The sequence below is a fragment of the Rhinatrema bivittatum genome, chromosome 4 (assembly GCF_901001135.1).
Source record: "Rhinatrema bivittatum chromosome 4, aRhiBiv1.1, whole genome shotgun sequence".
Classification (NCBI taxonomy): domain Eukaryota; kingdom Metazoa; phylum Chordata; class Amphibia; order Gymnophiona; family Rhinatrematidae; genus Rhinatrema; species Rhinatrema bivittatum.
In genome coordinates this window covers 21,989,573-22,003,166 of record NC_042618.1, presented here as the reverse complement: position 1 = coordinate 22,003,166, position 13,594 = coordinate 21,989,573, and the positions used below count along the sequence as shown (strand labels likewise).

At 44.9% G+C, this 13,594-nt stretch overlaps 1 protein-coding gene across 2 annotated transcripts in view; it reads right to left on the bottom strand.

Moving 5' to 3' along the window:
* GOLGA5 (golgin A5) overlaps positions 1–812 on the bottom strand; it is a 53,174-nt gene extending 52,362 nt beyond the window's left edge. The window contains exon 1 of one of the 2 annotated variants that reach the window (XM_029597833.1): positions 633–812. The gene's annotated coding sequence lies outside the window, so the exon portion shown is untranslated. Of the gene's footprint in view, positions 1–599 lie in introns of both variants that reach the window. The other variant, XM_029597832.1, reaches the window with a different exon arrangement.
* Between the last annotated feature and the right edge of the window lie 12,782 nt (positions 813–13,594).

The window sequence follows — 13,594 nt, the reverse complement described above, 5'->3', positions numbered from 1 at the left end:
AAATGCTGTCCTTGCTCTATGTTTGTTTGCTGTTAGGTGCGTTGTTACACCCTTGTTCTCTCCTTGGACTTCAATAAAAATTACTAATTAAGAAAAATAAAAAATAACATCTCCGTACACACAAACCATACACATCTATTAAAGAATTCACTCCAGAAGTTAACGAGACTATGCGAAGGCAGACACTTATCACTCGAATTGCATTTTCAGCCCAATAGTTATTTTGTAATTTTTGTTTTGCTATGTTTGTACGAGAAGGCGACAGCTACATAAATTGATAAAGAAAATGATTATTTGCACAAAAGTAGCCCCACTGCAGATGACCCTTGCAGCAGAAATTTCTTAGGCTAAAGCCTTCTCACGTTTCTCACATAGCGGTTACTGCAGTAATTGGTGCGAAAAAGCATTAAAGGCGGCAGCTGCGCGCTCGGTCAGCCCAGAAGGCGGAGGAGAGGTGCAGCGGCCGAATCAAGGGAGGCAGTGAAGGCTCAGGCGAAACCGTCTCAGCACGGGAGGCAGAGAATCAGGAAACGCATGCGACGAGCCCGGCTGAGAGCAGCGCTTCAGGGTGGCAACGATCGCACAGGGCCGCTGCTCACCTGCGGCGCGGGAACCCTCCGACCGCCGCTCACCGTTCCCCAGCGGGGAGGACGTCTGCGCCCCCGACGCTCACTCAACACAGAAGGCAACAGGCAGCTTCCATCTTCCTGGAGACGTGGACACGGAACTGCCGTGACGGAGGCGGACGCAGGACCCCGAGCGGGAGCGTCCGGGAGAATGCCTGACAAAACAAACACACGCGCGCGCGCGCACGCACGCCCGCCCGCCGCGGCGCCGGAGGACCGACCACAGAGAGCGGGCCAGAGAGTCCACGTCGGCGCCCAATGATTGAAGCGACCCAAACACGAGCCAGCGAGTCGGGTGACAAAGCTGCCGAGCTTTCGGCAGCGGCCCTCGGGCAAAGTGTCATGCCCGTGCCTTCTGGAGAACAAAGTTTAACCTAAAGTAGAAATATAATAATAATGTAATAAATCATCCATCCACCATGCACTAAAGGCAGGTTGTTGCTCGCATCGTACTGGAGCCCAGGGCTGCTGTTTTCCACATGAAATAGGGCAATGCTTATGCTCTCAGCCCTCTAAACCCCGCCAGTCCTTCTTGATTTGTTTTGGTTTATGAAGCTGCCAAGTAACCTAGTTTCTTGACTATTTGATGTTTGAAATTACATTATATTACATTGTGGTATTTGTAATTCTATTTCTTCTATGTAATAGTGTAAGCCAGTGGCTTATTAGAATTGTTTCTTTAGGTGCCTGGCTAGAGTAAATTAAAGCACTGATGAGCCAAGCTGAGTTCAAAAGACAAATATTGACATATACATAACTCTTTGCATTCCTTTTGTAGGTTACAAAGGAATGCAAATGTAAAATATTTTCTTTTAAAAAGACAGAAGTAATTCTCACCAAATTGTGAGGGCTATATTTATTTATTTACAGAAATTTCCACATACATTCCCTTTGATGAGGCCAGTGCTATATTTGTTAGGTTACACTGACACCCAGTGGACATGACTGGAATGATACAATAATAGAATTTATTGTAATTAACGTTCCATGAAATGTTAAATTATTTTTGAATGGACAAACGAAATATCTTTGCATCAGAGCTTGGGTGGACAATACTTCTCAGGAGCCAATGAGAGGCAAGGGACTGAATACTAATGAGCCTTTTAAATTAGGTATTAAAGGTGGATGTCTTTTGTTTAGCAGGTCAAAGAGAGAAACATTTCATATCTCTCAGAAGTGTGTTTGATTGTCAAAATGTTTATCCATGTAGTACATCTCAAATTTTTCTCTCTGTAAACCTGAGTTCAAGTCCTGCTTCTGCCATTAACAGTCAGTCTGACCTTGGACAGCTTTGGTTGTCTCCTGGTGCCACAGAAGCCCCTTAAGATTGTAAAGTCTTCAGAGCAAGCATTCCTTGCATGGAACCTGGAATTTACTAAGAAGTGTCCTGGTTTCAGGCAGCAGTTCTCTGCTCTGGTCCTGGTTTTTAGGTTTCTACAACAAATATTCATTAACCACAATTGCATGCATTTGGTCCAAGAACCAGGTTTTATTTGCATATTTTGGTTACTTTGAAAACCAGACCTGTTTGCTGCAGTAGGGAACACTAAATAAAAAAAAATGCAAACCTAATTTAGTTGCCAGTGATTTAAATAATTATCGTCCAAATTCATCTACACCTCTCCTTAGCAAAGTTTGTGAACTAGCTGTTTTGGAACAACTACAGTATTATCTGAATTAACTCAACTTGCTTGACCAATACCAGTTTGGAGCCAGACAGAATTATAGCAGAGAGCTTCTGATTAGATCTAGTCTAGAGGTCATTCTAAGAGGACAGGACACTGGACAAAGATTTATTCTCATTCTTCTAGATCTATCATTGGCATTTGATACACTGAACCATCAGATTCTTTGTGATCGCCTGTCCCAGATTGGTATTGGAGGCACAGTGACTGCATGAGACTAAATACAAAATTGAATCTTTATGGGTAGAAATTCCTTGTGTGTCAGGGAAGACTACAGTGATAGGGGTATACTACCGTCCACCTGGTCAAGATGGTGAGATGGACAGTGAAATGCTAAGAGAAATTAGGGAAGCTAACCAAATTGGTAGTGCAGTAATAATGGGAGACTTCAATTACCCCAATATAGACTGGGTAAATGTATCATCGGGTCACGCTAGAGAGATAATGTTCCTGGATGGAATAAATGATAGCTTTATGGAGCAATTGGTTCAGGAACCGACAAGAGAGGGAGCAATTTTAGATCTAATTCTCAGTGGAGCACAGGACTTGGTGAGAGAGGTAACGGTGGTGGGGCCGCTTGGCAATAGTGATCATAATATGATCAAATTTGATTTCATGACTGGAAAAGGAACAGTGTGCAAATCCAAGGCTCTCGTACTAAACTTTCAAAAGGGAAACTTTGATAAAATGAGAAAAATTGTTAGAAAAAAACTGAAAGGAGCAGCAACAAAAGTAAAAAATGTCAAAGAGGCATGGTCATTGTTAAAAAATACCATTCTAGAAGCACAGTCCAGATGTATTCCACACATTAAGAAAGGTGGAAAGAAGGCAAAACGATTACCGGCATGGTTAAAAGGGGAGGTGAAAGAAGCTATTTTAGCCAAAAGATCTTCATTCAAAAATTGGAAGAAGGATCCAACAGAAGAAAATAGGATAAAGCATAAACATTGGCAAGTTAAATGTAAGACATTGATAAGAAGGCTAAGAGAGAATTTGAAAAGAAGTTGGCTGTAGAGGCAAAAACTCACAGTAAAAACTTTTTTAAATATATCCGAAGCAGAAAGCCTGTGAGGGAGTCAGTTGGACCGTTAGATGATCGAGGGGTTAAAGGGGCACTTAGAGAAGATAAGGCCATCGCGGAAAGATTAAATGATTTCTTTGCTTCGGTGTTTACTGAAGAGGATGTTGGGGAGGTACCCGTAATTGAGAGGTTTTCATGGGTAATGATTCAGATGGACTGAATCAAATCACGGTGAACCTAGAAGATGTGGTAGGCCTGATTGACAAACTGAAGAGTAGTAAATCACCTGGACCGGATGGTATACACCCCAGAGTTCTGAAGGAACTAAAAAAATGAAATTTCAGACCTATTAGTAAAAATTTGTAACTTATCATTAAAATCATCCATTGTACCTGAAGACTGGAGGATAGCAATGTAACCCCAATATTTAAAAGGGCTCCAGGGGCGATCCGGGAAACTACAGACCGGTTAGCCTGACTTCAGTGCCAGGAAAAATAGTGGAAAGTGTTCTAAACATCAAAATCACAGAACATATAGAAAGACATGGTTTAATGGAACAAAGTCAGCATGGCTTTACCCAGGGCAAGTCTTGCCTCACAAATCTGCTTCACCTTTTTGAAGGAGTTAATAAACATGTGGATAAAGGTGAACCGGTAGATGTAGTGTACTTGGATTTTCAGAAGGCGTTTGACAAAGTTCCTCATGAGAGGCTTCTAGGAAAAGTAAAAAGTCATGGGATAGGTGGCGATGTCCTTTCGTGGATTGCAAACTGGCTAAAAGACAGAAAACAGAGAGTAGGATTAAATGGGCAATTCTCTCAGTGGAAGGGAGTGGACAGTGGAGTGCCTCAGGGATCTGTATTGGGACCCTTACTGTTCAATATATTTATAAATGATCTAGAAAGAAATACGACGAGTGAGATAATCAAATTTGCAGATGACACAAAATTGTTCAGAGTAGTTAAATCACAAGCAGATTGTGATAAATTGCAGGAAGACCTTGTGAGACTGGAAAATTGGGCATCCAAATGGCAGATGAAATTTAATGTGGATAAGTGCAAGGTGATGCATATAGGGAAAAATAACCCATGCTATAATTACACAATGTTGGGTTCCATATTAGGTGCTACAACCCAAGAAAGAGATCTAGGTGTCATAGTGGATAACACATTGAAATCGTCGGTGCAGTGTGCTGCGGCAGTCAAAAAAAGCAAACAGAATGTTGGGAATTATTAGAAAAGGAATGATGAATAAAACAGAAAATGTCATAATGCCTCTATCGCTCCATGGTGAGACCGCACCTTGAATACTGTGTACAATTCTGGTCGCCGCATCTCAAAAAAGATATAATTGCGATGGAGAAGGTACAGAGAAGGGCTACCAAAATGATAAGGGGAATGGAACAACTCCCCTATGAGGAAAGACTAAAGAGGTTAGGACTTTTCAGCTTGGAGAAGAGACGACTGAGGGGGGATATGATAGAGGTGTTTAAAATCATGAGAGGTCTAGAACGGGTAGATGTGAATCGGTTATTTACTCTTTCGGATAGTAGAAAGACTAGGGGACACTCCATGAAGTTAGCATGGGGCACATTTAAAACTAATCGGAGAAAGTTCTTTTTTACTCAACGCACAATTAAACTCTGGAATTTATTGCCAGAGAATGTGGTTAGTGCAGTTAGTATAGCTGTGTTTAAAAAAGGATTGGATAAGTTCTTGGAGGAGAAGTCCATTACCTGCTATTAAGTTCACTTAGAGAATAGCCACTGCCATTAGTAATGGTTACATGGAATAGACTTAGTTTTTGGGTACTTGCCAGGTTCTTATGGCCTGGATTGGCCACTGTTGGAAACAGGATGCTGGGCTTGATGGACCCTTGGTCTGACCCAGTATGGCATTTTCTTATGTTCTTATGTTCTTAATGGCTTTACTCCTTCCTGCATGTCAGGAAGCAGCAGGTTAGGGTAGGCACATCTGTCCCACAAGGGTCCTAGTTATCTGCAATGTTATTTAACATTTATTCGCTGGCTGGGGAGCCATCCCTGCGCCTCCCTCGCGGAGTTCTGCTGGCTTTCCTCCTCGGAGGGAATCCAAGATGGCCACCGCCATCTTTAGGCGCAAGGCCGTGCCCCCCTGCTGGATTTAAAGGGACCTGATCCTTTTAATGATACTCACCTGCTTCCAATGATCCAGAGCAGAGGAAGTATTTAAGGAGGCTTCCTCTGCTCATTCCTCGACTTGGCAACGTCCTCCAACGCTGTCTAGTCTGCTTGCTTCGGTGAGTTCCTTGTGCTCAAACTCTGGTTCCTGTTTCGTCTCAGTGTTCCTGGTTCCTGACTTCGGATTGGCTTATGGTGATTCTCTGGTTCCTGACTTCAGACTGGCAAGTGGTGATTCTTTGGTTCCTGACTTCGGATTGGCAAGCGGTGATTCTCTGGTACACGACTTCGGACTGGTGAGCGTCGACCCTCTGGCACTTGACCTAGGACTCCTTCAAGACCATCGTCTCCAAAGGCCCACCTAAGTCCCAGCGGCCCGGGTCCCTACGGGCTCCTCCTGGGGGGACCGCGGGCTTCCAGGACGAAGCTCCAGTTGGCCTTGCACCGATACCCTGACCTCTCTAGGTCCACCTAAGTCACAGCTGTCGGGTCCCTACGGGCTCCTCCCGGGGGGACCGCAGACCACCAGTGGTGAAGATCGCTCATCTGCTCATCTCCTTGTCCGTCTCCACAGTAGCTTCTGTCTTCAGTGCCAAGAGTCAGCTGCTCTCCTCCTCTGTCCTGCCTCGCCACCCGACGAGAGAACCTACGGATCCTCCGCAAGGTGTAACATCCCCTCGTCGGCCCAAGGGTCCACAAGCCTGAGCATAACACTGCAGTCAGCATCGGCAGGCAACACGATGACTCAAATAATCCACCAGTTCTTGGTTTGTTTTAAGGTGATTAAATACAAAAAGTATACCAAGTTCTGAATTGGTTATTATATTTTATATTGGTTTTTATACCTAATTTTTTGGCATTATGTATTGTTAGAGGTGTTAATTTTGGAACTTCTCCATGGTGTTTTACCACCTAATTGCCATGCGGCCTAGAAGTCAATCCTCTTCCCCCTTTCGGAGAATCCATACCAATGCTGCAGGACTGAGTCACTACTAAATCCTAGTACTGAGTGTGGCACCCTCCCCCCCACCCCACCCCCAGATAACTATTGCACCTGGAAGGGAGAGCTACAAAAGCCCTAAATAAAACAAATTGTGCATATATTTTAAGAGTGGGTATGTAGGTTTATTCCAATAGTTCTCTAACCAGTCCTTGAGAGAGATTTGCATACATTAACCTGGTTCTTAGATCCAATGTATACAAATATTTCAAGCACATTCGTGAGGAAGAGTCCAAAAACCCAGCTGGCTGGTGGGGCTTCTGACAGCTGCTTGGAGAAATACTCGGCGTAAAGGTCTTTAAGCAACCACGGCGGCCTCAGTTCTGATTTTTCTGCCTATCTTCAGTAATCATAAGGTTTTTCAGATGACAAACCCACAACCTATTTCTTTTCTGCTATTTCAATGTACAGTTTCCTGTTTCATTCCTGCCTCGTGCACTGTAATCCAATGACAAATAACCACTGCCTTGTCAGCTTGTCAGACCTTGGGTACTGCTGATGTTGCTTGGTCGGCGTTAATGCTGATGTTGCTTGGTCGGCATGTAGCAGGAGATCCCACAAGCCACGTGGTTAATGTCAAAACCTGCAAAAGAGAGTATTAACGTACGGCTGGTATCCGGTGCTATAACATTATGCATTCTTTTCTGTAATTGTTTTCCAGTTCAAGGCTGCTGTTGGTCTCTGCTAGTCTCACTTCTGAGCTCTTTCCTATGGAGTCGGTTTCTTTTTTTTTATTATCTAAAATCTATCTATTTTTGACCTGATGGTTTCCTCCTACTTCCCAAGACCTTCAGCTCAACTGGAATCAGGGCTGGGATGCTGGCCCCCATGCGTCCTCACTCGCAATCATCTGGGGATCTTTCCTCCCTGTTTTATAGCTCCTCTCCCCCTCCACCATTGCAGCAATGGTCCTGGGTTGGTGGCCATGCAGCAAGGCTCCGGCTGGCATCCTGCAATCCTAGGCCATGGATCCGGCCACTAGGTGTCACCCTTGAGCAATGACCATGACTCCTTATCATCCTCAGCCCCAGCCGACCAGGAGAACCGCCAACTTGGGGATCGAACCAGGGATCCTCCGCCTGGCAGCGCTGCATGCCACTACCAAGCCACTGGGCCAGTCCTCGTCACATACACACTGTTAATAAAGACTGCCAGACAGATCAAGTTCAGCCTTTTCCTTGCTTATGCCAGCCCCGTCGCTTGTCCTCATTCGTGGCTCTCAGAGCATTGAGAGCGGACTCCGATTCATTCCCTCGTTGGATCTAGCAAGATGGTAACAGCAGACAACAACTAAACAAGCAGAATCTTCATGCCACAGTAACACATGGGTGTATGTTCTCACCACAGAGTTCATATCTCGCATTAGAAAAGCACTGTTCCCCTTGCTTGGGGGGAAGGGTGGATATATTAGCTTAGCAGGGAATGTTGAAAGGTTGCTTTTAAAGATACCTTCTCAAATTATAACACATTGAAGCCGATTTATATACCATTTCTGTAGCCGCATGCTGGCCACGTCTGCCACCTTATCACAGAGATCCATGGAATGACAGACGCCGGCTCCCATAAATCATGCCCACGGTAATTAAATATTAACATTTGATTTCATTTCATGTCACGCTGCTATGTCGTCCTTCTCCAGAAAAGAGCCGGGATGGCTTACAACATAAAAAATACAAATATAAATAAACATTCACAACGTATAAACTACATCCTAACAAAATAACATTATAGCACAATGTCTCACATACAAGAGGTAGGGACCAAGCTAAAATCCCCTTATCTTGATGCTCGAATCCCCAGGTCTTACAGCTTTGCCTTAAACATTTTATTTATTCATTCATTCATTCATTCATTCAAAAGTCTTGCATTCCACCACTTCCATGATACATATCTATCCAGGGCAGATTTATAAAACACACAAAATGAACAATATTTCAAAGTAACACAATGGCGCCATTTTTGAAACTATTGGCTGAGACAGAGTTTGTCCGGGGAATAAAGAATGTTGGCCGCTTTATGTAAAATACGCTTGAGAAACATCCCCTGAAGAAGATTGTTTTTCGCAATCGAAACATGATTCATGTCGGGAATGATTGCATCTATACTTCACTGAGCATGGCTAAGTATTCATTTCTCTAATTTCGTTATTGAAAGATTTTTAATCTTGGTGAGAAGTGTAATTTTGGTTTCACATTTAAACCTTATTTAGGGTGATTTGAAAACAAAAATTGGGATAAAAAAATATATACTAAGAGAATAAAATCTAGCACAAGCAAAATGACAATAAATGATTAAATATTATATCTTGCTTTGTAAGCTGACTAAGGCTTGCGGCCCATTGCGAGGCGAGAGGCCGCGGATTGAAATTCCAAAGCAATAAATGGTATGATATTGTCATTTGCTATTAACTAGTTGTAAACTTTGTGGATTGGACATTTGATCCTTCTACATTTACCTATGGCAGGAAAGAGGATGCTACGTGAAAAATTCAGATCATACGTTATCAGGCATTTAAACTAGGGAGTGGGGGTGACAGGAGGTGGCCAGTGAATCTGGCATGTCACCCCCAAGCAAGCAGGGAGAAGGAAGAGTAAGTAACAAAATAAAAGCAGTTAATAAAAGCAGAAAAGGTGAATATGAAGAGCAGCTGGAAAGCTCAGTGGGAGCACTGAGGAGAGGATCACCTTACTGGTGGCTGAAGAGAATCGGTAAGTACTGCTTGGGGAAATTTTAGAACTTAAACGTTTTGGGGAGAAGGAAACTGTTGGGGTATATTCTTTAGTGTGTTTTGTTTGTCTGTATTAAATAGCTAGTCATAAGGCAAAAAACAAAACAGGAATTTTGCGTGTTTGTATTAAATAGCTAGTCAGAAGGTAGGCATAAAAGAGGAGTTTGTATGTTTCGTGTTGCGCTGGTGGGGGACCCTTGGCCCGAGGTGGGGTTGACGCTACCTGTAGGGCAAGCCCCTCGGGTCCCCACCGTTGGGAGGTGGAGCAGACTAGGAGACGGAGGCCGAATGGAGCTTCGCCAATACCAGCCCACGTTCCCCGCGGGTTGAGCCCTTGGGTGCCGGGGCTAGCTGGTCTCATGCGGGCCTCCATCAGACGATTCCCAGTGGACATTGTAGCAGGTAGCCAGGGACCAGAGAGGTATCAGAGGGACCGAAACAGGTCCAGACGAGGCAGAGATCCAGAGGCCTGGGCGCCAAGGACGGGCCAGAAACAAAAGCAGGTGACGTTCAGGCAGCAGAAGGCCGGAGCCTGAGAGGGCTAAGTCCAAGAAGATACCGAAGGCGAGGTCAGGAACAGCCTGGAGTCGGGGCAGGCAGCAGAGCTACTCAAGCTACAGTGGAGCGTGAGCCAAGGACAGGAATCAGTCCTGAGCATAGTTCCAACAAAGCGAGGGTCAAAGCCAGTAATCAGTCCTGAGTGTAGTTCCAACAAAGTGAGGTTCAAAGCCAGTAATCAGTCCTGAGCGTAGTTCCAACAAAGCGAGAGTCAAAGCCAGTAATCAGTCCTGAGCGTAGTTCCAACAAAGCGAAGGTCAAAGCCAGTAATCAGTCCTGAGCGTAGTTCCAACGAAGCGAGGGTCAAAGCCAGTAATCAGTCCTGAGCGTAGTTCCAACGAAGCGAGGGTCAAAGCCAGTAATCAGTCCTGAGCGTAGTTCCAACAAAGCGAGGGTCAAAGCCAGTAATCAGTCCTGAGTGTAGTTCCAACAAAGCGAGGGTCAAAGCCAGTAATCAGTCCTGAGCGTAGTTCCAACAAAGCGAGGTCAAAGCCAATAATCAGTCCTGAGCGTAGTTCCAATGAAGCGAGGGTCAAAGCCAGTAATCAGTCCTGAGCGTAGTTCCAACGAAGCGAGGGTCAAAGCCAGTAATCAGTCCTGAGTGAGGTCCAAACATAGCAAAGGTCAAAGCCAAAAGTCAGTCCAAGCAAGGCTAGGGAGGAACCAGGAACAGAGTCAGGAACAGGAACCAGGAATGAAGTCAGGAACTAGGATGAGCAACGAGCACATGACAAGTGTGGAGACCTGTTGCCAAGGCAAGGAATGAGTGGCGGGCCCTGCCTTAAGTAGCAGGGCCCGATGATGTCATCATCTGGGACCGCGGATATGATTCCCGCCGGCTCCTTTAAAAGTGGAAGAAGCATGCACATGCCTAGGAGGAAGCAGGCCGCTGGAAGGCAGCATCTCCCCGTGGCACACATGGGGAGACCCACCTGGAACTGGATGAGTCCATGGAAGAGCAGAGAGAGCCAGAAGAGCTGCAGAGGGATAGAGAGAGACCAAGGAGGCAGCGGGGGTGCGGGAGCACAAGCAGCTAGCTACCGCCCCCAGGGAGGACGGGCCGGAGCCGGGTGCCGGAGGTGAGTAGGCCCACAATGGGGACACGCAACATTTTGTATTAAATAGCTAGTCAGAAGGTAGGCATAAACCATGAGTTTGTTTGTTTTGTATTAAATAGCTAGTCAGAGGGCAGGCAAAAACCAGGAGTTTGTGTGTTTGTCTTTTTCTCCCTCTCACCCCTCTCCCATCCACCCCTAACTCATCCTTTGATTTATAGGCAGAAAACACTTTCAGTTCAAAGGTTGATTACATTTTTTTAACTTAAATTCAGAAATTCCCCACACCTTATCAAGAGTTTAATCATCCCTTTGTAGGTCACTACCAGATAAATAGTGAATACACTAAAACATTTAAAGGACCCTAGTTGTATGCATTCCTACTCCCATAGCAACAAACTTAACTAGGAACTGAATAAAATTAAGATGAAGGCAGCTGTCCAGCAGCAAGAGGAGTGCCTTCCAGTCTTTTGCATCTAGTGTCACATGTATGATTTTTTACCTACTGGTGAGAAGTTGTATGTGTGCACCCAGTGCATAGAGCTCCTGTCTCTCAGAGAATGTCCGATCTCTGGAGGCTAGAGTGGCAGACCTGGAGGAGCTGAGGCAGACAGAGAGGTATATAGATCAAACCTTCAACAACATACTAGCCAAATCCCAACTCCAGTCTGGCAGCCCTGGTGCTGCCTTGGAGGAGGAAGGTCTTCTGGTCAGAGGGCATCAACCTGGTGAAACAGGAAATGACCCTGTAGCAAGGACCTGCTGTCTAGGTGATGCATTGTCCTCTTGCACTGAGGATGTGTCTCTCAGGGTTACTGCCCAGGAGGGAAGGGTTAGGTCAGCCATCATTGTTGGTGATTTGATTATTGGGAATGTAGACATCTGGGTGGCTCATGGGCATGAGGATCGCTTGGTAACATGCCTATCTGTTGTGAAAGTGGCAGACCTCATGTGTCACCTAGATAGGATTTTAGACAGTGCTGGGGAGGAGCCAGCTGTCGTGGTACATGTGGGCACCAATGACATAGGAAAATATGGGAAGAAGGTTCTGGAAGTCAAATTTAGGTTCTTAGGTAGAAAGCTGAAATCCAGAACCTCCAGGGTAGCATTCTCTGAAATGCTCCCTGTTCCATGTGCAGGTCACCAGAGGCAGGCAGAGCTCCGGAGTCTCAATGTGTGGATGAGACGATGGTGCAAGGAAGAGGGATTCAGTTTTATAAGGAACTGGAGAACCTTTTAGGGAAGGGGGGAGTCTTTTCTGAAGGGATGGGCTCCACCTTAACCAGGGTGGAACCAGGCTGCTGGCGCTAACCTTTAAAAAGGAGATAGAGCAGCTTTTAAACTAGAACAAAGGGGAAAGCCGACAGTCGCTCAGCAGCGCATGGTTCGGAGAGAGGTATCTTCAAAGGATACTAATGAAGCATTATAGTTAGGGCATCCCGACAGAGAGGTTCCAATAGTAAGAAAGGTGGTCCATGTGCCCATAATTAAAGACTCTCCTGAGCTAAAAGATTCCAATGTATCCCTATCCACTGAAAAGCAGCATGTTAATACAGACAAAAAATACACTTTGAAATGTTTGGATGCTGTCAGTGTGTATGGGGTAAAGATACCTGTGTGAGTGGTACAGTGGGGCTGTCAGTTTGCAGGGGCTAGGGGTACCTCTGTAAGTGGTACAGATGAGCTGTCAATGTGCGAGGTATGAGGGTACCTGTGTACAGGGGTAGGGGGTCTAAGTCTAAAGTAAGATGAGAGAATTAGAGTTTATAGCAGATGTGGTGGAAGGAGGATAACCAATGGGATAGTGCTATACCAGGGTATAAATTATATCGCAATGATAGGGAGGAGCAACATGGTGGTGGTGGTGGTGGGGTGGCACTTTATGTCCGGGATGGCATAGACTTCAACAGGATAAAGATCCTGTAAGATACTAAGGTTGCGCACATGTACACCCGATTTTATAACTTGCGCACGCACGCAATTTATAAAATCAGTGGTCGGCGTGCACAAGGGGGTACACAATTGTGCACCTTGCATGTGCGGAGCCTTGCTGCCTTCCCCCGTTTCTCCCAGGCCACTCCGAAATCCTCCAGATTTACGCGTGTAACCTTTTTAAAATCCGGCCCAAAATGTACAATCAAATCTTTATGGGTAGAATATAGCAATAGGAGTATACTACCATCCACCTGGCCAAAATGATAAAAAGAACAGTGAAATGCTAAGAGAAATTAGGGAAGCTAACCAAATTTGTAGTGCAGTAATAATGGGAGATTTCAATTACCCCAATATTGACTGGATAAATGTATCATCGGGTCATGCTAGAGAGATAAAGTTCCTGGATGGAATAAATGCCAGTTTTATGGAGCAATTGGTTCAGGAGCCATCAAGAGAGGGAGCAATTTTAGATCTAATTCTCAGTGAAGTACAGGATTTGGTGAGAGAGGTAACAGTGGTGGGACCGCTTGGCAAAAGTGATCATAACATGATCAAATTTGAATTAATGACTGGAAGGGGGATAGTAAGTAAATCCATGGCTCTAGCACTAAACTTTCAAAAAGGAAACTTTGTGAAAATGAGAAAAATAGTTACAAAAAAACTGAAAGCTGCAGCTACAAAGGTCAAGAGTTTGCAACACGCGTGGACATTGTTAAAAAATACCATCTTAGAAGCACAGTCCAGATGTATTCCACGCATTAAGAAAGGTGGAACGAAGATCAAATGTTTACCGGCATGGCTAAAAAGTGAGGTGAAAGAGGATATTTTA